The 9564-nt window shown below is 40.9% G+C and overlaps 2 non-coding genes across 2 annotated transcripts; one reads left to right on the plus strand and one right to left on the minus strand.

Moving 5' to 3' along the window:
- The first annotated feature begins 7759 nt into the window (after positions 1-7759).
- Positions 7760-7867, plus strand: LOC111726049. The gene has a single exon (XR_002773942.1). It is a non-coding gene; the product is annotated as a U6 spliceosomal RNA (small nuclear RNA).
- A 1019-nt stretch (positions 7868-8886) lies between these two features.
- LOC111726047 lies at positions 8887-8993 on the minus strand. Its single transcript, XR_002773940.1, has one exon. It is a non-coding gene; the product is annotated as a U6 spliceosomal RNA (small nuclear RNA).
- Positions 8994-9564: the final 571 nt, after the last annotated feature.

Genomic DNA, 9564 nt, shown 5'->3' on the forward strand with positions numbered 1-9564 from the left:
AGTTGGGGTTGCTGTGAGCTGTAATGCCACCCCACTCTACCCAGGGGGACAGCTTGAGGCTCTGTCTCAAAAAAAAAAATAAAAATAAAAATAACTAATGGAGGAAGTACAGAAAATCAGTGAAGATATGCACAATTTTAACATTTTCAGCTAACTTGGCCTATTGGTATTTATAGAACAGTCCAGTTAACCAATTGCAAGTTCTTTTCCTGTGTACATGAAACTTTCACTAAAGCATACCATATCCTGGGCCAGAAAACAAGTTTCAATAAATTTAAAATATTTGAAATCACACCACAAGGGAATTAAGTTAGAAAAAGAATACAACATGGGAAAATCCTCAAATATTTGAAAATAAAAACAAACATCTAAATAACCTATGTGACAAAGAAAAAAAGGGAAATATTTATAATTGAATGAAAATATAAACATACCACATTAAAATTTGTGAGATAAAATAGTGCCTATTATAAATGTATGTCCTTAAATGTTTATATTAGAAAAGAAGAATCCCAGCATGGTAGTGGGCACCTATAGTCCCAGCTATTTGGGAAGATGAGGCAAAGTGAAAGCTTGAGCCCAGGAGTTCGAGGTTGTAGTAAGCTATGACGACACTACTACACATGGGCAACAGAGTGAGACCCTGTCTTTAAATTAAAAAAAAAAAAAATCTAAAATCAATAATCTGAACTTCAACCATAAGAAACTAGAGAAAAAAGAGCAAATTAAACCTAAAGTAAAACAGAAGGAAGGAGGGAAATAATGAGCAGAAACCAATGACAAAGAAAATGAACAACAACATTTCATTTTGTCGCCCTTGGTACAGTGCCATGAAGTCATAGCTCATAGCGACCTCAAACTCTTGGGCTCAAGAGAGTCTCTTGCCTCAGCCACCCAAGTAACTGGGAGTATATGCACCCACCACAATGTCTGTTTATTTTTAGAGGGGATGCCCTCGCTCTGGCTCAGGCTGGTCTTGAATCTGTGAGCTCAGGCATTTCACCTGCCTCAGCCTCCCAGAGTGCTAGGATTACAGGTGTGAGCCACCAAAACTTTTTTTAAAAATATACAATAATTTTTTTTAAATATACAATAAAATTCTAGATAGACAGATCAAGAAAATAAGAAAGAAAATACAAATTACCAACATCAAGAAAACAAAAGGAGGGCCAAGAGTAGTGATTCATGCCTATAATCATAGCACTCTAGGATGGCAAGGCAGGTAGGATCATCTGACCTCAGAAATTTGAGACCAGCCTGAGCAAGAATGAGATCTGGTCTCTACTAAAAATAAAAAAATTAGCCAGGGGTTGTGGAGGGCACCTGTAGTTCCAGTAACTCAGGAGGATGAGGCAAGAGGATCACTTGAACCCAGGAGTTTGAGGACACTATGGCACTCAACCGAGGGCAACAGAGTGAGACTCTGTCTCAAAAAAAAAAAAAAGAAAAGAAAAGAAAAGAAAAAGAGGGTGTGGCTCAGTGGGTAGGGCTGAGTAAGATACCGCATCCCTCAACCCTGCTACTAAAAAATAGAGAAACTGGGTGTGCATCGTGGTGGGTGCCTGTAGTCCCAGCTACTGGGGAGGCTGAGGCAAGAGGATCACCTGAGGCCAAGAGATTGAGGTTGCTGTGAGCTGTGATAATGCCATGGCATTCCACCCAAGGTGACACAATGAGACTCTGTCTCAAAAAAAGAGAAGAGAAGAGAGCTAGAGGAGACCACAGTACAGATACTAGAGAGACTAAAATAAATAAATAAGTAAATAAGGTAATAATTATAAAAAAAAAACTTCATGCTGCTGATTTAGGAAAGCTGATTTAAACTACTGATTAAAACTGCTGATTTAAACTACTCTTTTCCTTGAAAAAAACAGAAGTACTTACAAAGTTATATTCTTTGAAACTACTGTTTCTAAGTGTAGTCTTAATTACTTATAGTAATTATAACTTTTAACCAAAGTAACTGCTATTTTGCAGAGAAAACTGGGGAGTGGATAACTGTGAAGTGTTACATCCCAGCATTTTATCAGACTAAAAGAGCTCATGAATACACATAATACAACTTTCTACAGTCTCTGATATCCCTTATACAATTTCTCAAAGTGGCAAAAATGAATATATTTATTAATATGACCCAGAGACAGCCTGTCTACAGCACATTAAAATAAAAGGTTAAATTATGCTTAATAATTAATATTTTTGTATTCTATCTTACTTAGAAATGATCTACATATACAATCACTTTCCCTTAATTAGACCAATTTAATACTGATCCAAGATTTTAAGTTATCTATATCTTGGATCTACAAATTTATCTTCAACCTCACATACTAACAAAAAAGTTCATCAGAGTAAGGATTCAATTTGGTCAAACACAAATTTACATTTTTCATAAGCCAGCATTAATCAAAGTAATGCTAGCTTATTTGATTAATAAACCTATATATGTTTAGAAAAACCATACCCAAGTACAATAAAAATATGTACAATTATTAGATACATATAGAACACTGATAAATCAGAGAAGAAAGCTGTTTTTATTAAACCAAATTAATAAAATAATCTAGTTTCTGAAAGATTTTCCTAAATTATACAAGTTTGAATTCTTAAAATGCTTCTGTGCTGGTTGCTCTCAGAATACTTTTTAACTCTAGCACATTCAAATTTTTGGAAGTTCCTTCTCCTTATACTCTGGGAATTATTGGACTACTTTACTTTTACAAGCACTTATTAATCTCTTAAACCAATCAAAACAGGGTTCCTTTGATTTAGGAAATTTTATAATCTAAGTTATTAATGCTATCTGGATTTTGGAAAAGATTACACAATCATACAATGAGAGATAAAGACCTTTGTGAATCACACAGACATACAGACTCAAGAGTTCTTTTTTTTTTTTTTTTTTTTTGAGACAGAGCCTCAAGCTGTCTCCCTGGGTAGAGTGCCATGGCTTCACTGCTCACAGCAACCTCCAACTCCTGGGCTCAAGCAAGTCTCTTGCCTCAGCCTCCCACGTAGCTGGGACCACAGGTGCCGGCCACAACGCCCGGCTATTTTTTGGTTGTAGCCATCATTGTTGTTTGGCGGGCCCGAGCTGGATTCGAACCCGCCACCTTAGGTGTATGTGGCTGGCGCCTTAGCCGCTTGAGCCACAGGTACTGAGCCAGACTCAAGAGTTCTTAGCTACAATCCTAAAATTTCAGTCATGGGTCAACACACCAGCACAAAAACTTTAGCAACTCAGATATCGCAGAACTGCTCCCTTTCCTAATGAACATAACATTTTTAATTGATCTGAGCCCAAAATAGACAAAAGGCATTTGTATTTTGTCACCCAACAGAGACTAGAACTCTGTAAATCATTAATCCATTCACAAAGTTGACTAAATGGTTAGACTCTAATACTAAATTCCCAATCTTTGCTACCAATAGTGGGCATTGACCTATTGGTTGGAAATAAAACAAACATAAACTACAAAATTATTAGAGAAAAATATTAAAATTAGAAAAACAGAGTAAGCAAAATTCTGTCACAGAAAGCCAAAGAAAAAATGTATCTGGGCTAAGGCAATCCCCAAACTTCTTTAGTAAAAAAAGATACATAGTTTTGTTAGGTGAACCCAGTAGGCAAATTAGTAAAAGAACTCCAATTTTTTAAAAAGCATGCCTATCATACAGATAAAAAATGAACATGTATTAAAGATTTTATTTAACATATCTATCAGTAAAGGAATATGTTAGATGTTCAACCAATTCAAAAGAAATTTTTAAAAAGCACAAATTCATATGGAAATAAACTTTCAGGGGTCCTCAAACTCTTTAAACAGGGGGCCAGTTCACTGTCCCTCAGATGGTTGGAGGGCAGGACTGCAGGCACCAGGAGGAGTCGGCTGCTAAACAGGACAGGCAGCTGCAGCAAAAACACCTGGCAGGCGGGATAAATGTCCTAGGCGGGCGGCATGTGGCCCACAGGCTGTAGTTTGAGGACACCTGAAGGAATGTTGAAATGACTGTGCAATTGGAAGCAATACTAGCTTCTTCCAAAGTGGTAGAGAGAAGTAAATTGAACTTCAGGTGGTTAGGACAGAATTTTCATGCCTAAAAACGAGAAATGCTAACTTTTATCAGTCATCTACAATGTACAGAGTTTTAAAATAGCTTCCATAGAATTGGAATCAGATTTTCATTTACAGATAATGCAGTTTTCCATTTGGTTACAAGTTTTTCTATGCAAGGGACATCTTTCCACTGAGACTAGAAGAGAGGATAAATATGTGCATAGGTAAGTTGGTAGTAATTACAAGAAATTAAGGAAGTTCATCTTTGACAGTCCTTTTTTTTTTTTTTTTTTTTTTTTGTCCTTCAATAAAACACAAATTATCTGCCACAAAGTAAGGGAACTGGTTGTTGTGAAAGGGTTTCATGCATAAAAATATATTGCATCAGCCTTACCAGAGTGACTTTATTTCCTTAAAGTAATGGTTAAAACACAGGTAAGAGGCTGGTTGTGGTGGCTCAAGGTAATCCCAGAACACTGGGAGGCCAAGGGAAGAAAGTGGATCGCCGGAGTTCATGGGTTCTAGACCAGCCTGAGCAAGAGCAATACCCCATCTCTAAAAATAGCCGGGCTTGTGGCCAGCATCTGTAGTCCCAGTTACTTAGTAGGCTGAGGCAAGAGAATTGCTTGAGCCCAAGAGTTTGAGGTTACAGGGAGCTATGACACCACAGCACTCTACCCAGGGTGATAGAGTGAGATTCTCTCAAAAGAAACAAACAATATAAAAAAAAAAAAAAAACCCCACAGGTAAGAATGCATTGGCATATGCCAATCATCTGGAAACTGTAAGAAGTTGGGTCTGGAAATCTATCAATAGGCAAGCTTAGGGAATACTGTTCCAGAATACTTTGGTTTGTAGGAATAGGTAGCAGAACCTCGAAGAAATAAAACCCAGATTTGGTGAGGTTTTTTTGTTGGTTTTTTGTTTTTTTGTTTTTTTTGCAGTTTTTGGCCAGGGCTGGGTTTGAACTGGCCACCTCCAGCTTACAGGGCTAGCACCCTACTCCTTTAAGCCACAGGCACTGCCTGATTTGGTGAGTTTTTAAAGATCTTCAGGGTTCAATGGGACATTTAGGAGGAGTCCTAAGAAGCCAAAGGGTGCAACATGAGGGAAAGAGATGTGACCATAAAAGAAAGTGGCAAAGGAAGGGGTCTGGTGGGGAACTCAAGATAAACTTCACCTCATGTATAGTGTGTCTGATGGAAAGCTAAAAAGGAGTATGAGGAAAGAAAAGAGCATACTGACAAGTCCAAAGCAGATCTTATACAGGCTGAGAGCACATAGGCAAGGGGGAGATAGAGAAGCAGAGAGAGAATGCAAAAAGAGACTCCCAAGCCCCACTTAGAACAATTATGAATCTCTTACTGGGTGTGGTGGCATTGCACCTGTAATCCTAGCTACTTGGAAATCTTAAGCCCAGGAGTTGAAGACTGGACACGTAAGAAAAAAGAGAAAGAAATCAGACTTAACAAGGCATTAGTATTTTAAAAACCTCTTGTGTTGATTACAACCTACAGCCCAGGCTGAGAACTGTTCACCAGCTTGAGTTTATCAATTTCACACCAGGTGAAGCTGGTTATTGATGCTGTGGTTCTAAGTGACTCATCTGTTCCCTGCTAAACAGGATGTGTGGATTTGGGTTAAGTTTCTTCTTCTTTTTAATGAGAGCTAAATTCCTGAAGGGGAAATGACTTGTGGTTTTGACTTTCAATTGTGTCACATCGCTGAATGTTCTTTCTCTGTGAATAAAAAGAACAAGGTAGAATTCCTATTTATCACTGTGTGCTGTCCCATTGTTGTAGTCAAATGAGAAGAACTCTAAAATATGGTTGTAAAATGGCAGGCTTGAAGTCTTTATCCTTTTCTCCCTAACCTACTGCAAATACGTGTGACCTAGTAGCACCACAAGTGGTACAGTGGAAAGAGCAATGAACTTGGCCTCATAAGACTGTAGGACCAGAGCTAATATTCCCCCAGGAAATCACTACATTCATCTCAAGCTGTTTCTTTCTCTGAAAAATGAGACACATCTCTTTGGATCTAAAATGTCATTGATTTAAGTTGCACCATAGTTTCATATATCACTAAGAAAAGGTAGTCATTTTAGCGTACTCTCAATGTAAATAACTGAAATTCTGATGTTTATTGATTATGAGTCCGAGTATTCCAGATTATAAAAATGTAAGTTATTTCTTATTAAAAATCTGATAAGCTGAGAAAAATACTTTTAGAAAATATCTCCTCGGGCAATTTTTTAAACAATACCTATTAAAACTCATCTTTCTTCTCAAATGAGTCAAGATTCAAAAGATTACTTAATAGCCACGTACTTCATAACTTTCTTATATGACTTATATGACTTGCAAAAAACGCGATAAAGAACACTATTTACCCTAAAAAAGGGATTGAAAATTCATACCTCCTTGACTAGGGGTAGATCAGAGTAAAATTGTTTTCGTCAAAATCCAAATGCGGGATCTTGAATATTTTTTAATTCAGCAGAAGCCAATAGTGTTTAATGCTGCGAATGTGCAGTATAAAGATCTGAATGTGATTAAAAAGACGTACGTGAACTGGATAAACATGTTCAGTTAGTGAAGTATGAAATGTAGATGGGGAGGTGCTGGATGAGGAAAGAAGAAATATGAGGAAAAGACTACGAAGGACAAGGGTTTGAAGAAAAACAGAACTGTGTTAACAGAAAATGAGAGAACAGGGTAAGGAAACCCAAGGCGTTCAATTTACCTCAGCACCTGTCCTACTAAATGAGGCTTTCGATCAATACCTAGTCTCACAGAAAACAACATCCAAAATATCCAGAAAAGAAACGCCAGCCGATGTTCAGGCAGAGTTAAGTGGGGAGGTGAGGAAGGGCTGCTTTTGCTTATCCAGTTGTTACCACCTAAGAAAGCGTCACCGAAGGGTAGACGGGTTTGGGCGAGGCCGGGCCTGGAGAGCCCGCGGGCAGCGAGCGGATCCGCAGGCGCCTCCCGGCAGCGAGGAGCAGACGGCGGAGGGAAGGCAGCTGGGCTCCCCGGTTTACCTGCGGCACCAAGCGAGGATAACAGAGCCCCAGGAGTACAGCATCAACTACGATGGGGAACACTGAATTTCTACGACAGTTCGACTATCCTAAGACATCATTAAAACAATCAAAGAAATTTGAATGTAGACTAATAGGTGATCATTAAGGAATTACCTCAGCTTTTCTAGGTGTGAGAATGGTTGCCTGATTACTTTTTTTTTTTTTAACTGTACTAATGATAGGAACTGTAAGTGGTGAAACGACCTCCTTTAAAGCTGTCACGTCGGTCCCGAGCCGGCCCTCTTCGCGCAGCAGCAGCCACATTCATCTCCCCCTTGCCCAGGGCCCTCGACCCGGCGCGACTGCACCGCAGACGACTCCCGGCGTGCTCCGCGGGCTGCGGCCGGAGCACTCACAGCCCCGGGCCTCTGGGGACGAGTACCCAAGGTGCCCCGGGCGCTAATTTGCATGTCCCACCCAACAGGTTAAAACCACAGGTCAATAGCAGACAGGTGCGACCGCCTAGAGATCAGAACAACAAATGTATGAGATTCGTGATGCGGTTTCATTGCACCAAAAGCTCTGAGGTACATGGGAACGCGCAGCTAGATCACCGTAAGTGTAAGAGGCTAGGAACTTCTGAGCCTTATATAGGCTGTGGGCAAAAACAGCGTTCGTGCTCGCTTCGGCAGCACATATACTAAAATTGGAACGATACAGAGAAGATTAGCATGGCCCCATGCGCAAGGATGACACGCAAATTCGTGAAGCGTTCCATATTTTTGCGGGCGTCAAATGTCAGACAATCTACAAAAGCAGTGCTGTTTGGAGACGTGGAGCAAAAGGGGTCTTTGCAGTTTTCCCACTCTCAGAGGCAACTGCATGGACACCTTCGCAGCTGTGTGGGCTTACCTTTGCTCTTGTCACCCAAGCCGGCCACCCAGCATGAATTAAATTACCTAGATAATACTTGTATCTACATTCACATGCTTTAACTAAAATCTGCTTTTATAGCCGGGCGTGGTGGCAAGCGCCTGTAGTTCCAGCTACTTAAGAGGCTAAGGGAGGAGGATCTCTTGAGCCCAAGAGTTTGAGGATGCTGTGCGCTATGCCACGGCACTCCACCCAGGGCATCATAAAATAATAAAATAAAATCTACTTTTAGCTAAATAAAATCACCCATCACGGAATCTGTCCAGTTTTTGTAAACCGGCATTTAGAGACTACATGACAACAATACTGGCGAAAACAGATTTTAATGGATTTGGTGAGTCTTGCCAGTATTCAGTTGGTTCTGGAGGTCTAAAATCCCTAGGCATAAAGTAAGTTAACCTTATCTGACAACACAGGCCCTTGTTAACTGTCCCTGCCTTTGTGCACCTGGCAGTCTGAGAGGTGAAGGTAGGTCTAAAAACAGTACAAAGTAGGTGCAAGAAGTGAACGCACGTGTTTCGTCCCTTAGTAAGGACTCCTTAATTTAGCAATGATTTAGGAAGCATTCACGTCAGCATTTCAGGTGGTCGTCTAGCGAACAAAAACCAAACTACCCGCGCTTCCGGAGTTGTTGTTGAGAGAGACAATACTGTAAATTAGTTTCAGATTTTGAAGTTCAATAAAGAAGGCACAGCTGATATTTTTACATTTCCGAGATTCGTACAGCAACATATCTGCACACATTACTTGTGTTAACTCTAATCTGTTTTAACACGCATATTTTTCAGTGAACATCACAATTTCAATATTAAATGAGATTCGTCTGTTTTTTTCTCAGCAAATAGACGACCTTTCTCACGGCCGAGGGAAAAAAATATGGAACGCTTCACGAATTTGCGTGTCATCCTTGCGCAGGGGCCATGCTAATCTTCTCTGTATCGTTCCAATTTTAGTATATGTGCTGCCGAAGCGAGCACAAACGTAATTTTCGCCCACAGCCTATATAAAGCTCGATCGCTTCTTGCCTATATTACTTACGGTGACCCAGCGGTGCGCTTTTTTTCCCCTCTATTACACAGCCTTAGGGGCTTTTAGTACAATTAACCCATATCACGAATCTCCTACGTTTCTTGCTCGGATCTCCAGGCGGCCGCACCTGGCCTCGATTGACCTGTGGGTTTAACCTGTTGGGTGGGACATGCAAATTAGCGCCCGGGGCACCTTGGGTACAGGGCCGCAGCGGAGGACCCAGGCCCAGGGCTGTGAGTTCTCCCGTTGCCGAGCTCCGCCCGCGGAGCACGCTGGGAGTTTCACCGCTGTCCCGCTGCCACGGAGCAACGAGGACCGTGCTGGCCCCAAGCAGGTGGTGTCTCTCCGAGGTCCCCTGAGAGCTGGGGAAATGACTGGCCTGCTAAATCACCGGGGGCCGGGGTCGAGCAGGGGTCCTCCTAGAAGAATATGGACCATGTCGCTAGTATTTCATTCACCCTTGACATGGGAGCCTTCTGCCAGAATGCGTTGCTCAAGTGAGCCTAGAGTTCAGCCGTC

The sequence above is a fragment of the Otolemur garnettii genome, unplaced genomic scaffold (genome assembly GCF_000181295.1).
Source record: "Otolemur garnettii isolate 467f Iridium unplaced genomic scaffold, OtoGar3 scaffold00052, whole genome shotgun sequence".
NCBI lineage: Eukaryota > Metazoa > Chordata > Mammalia > Primates > Galagidae > Otolemur > Otolemur garnettii.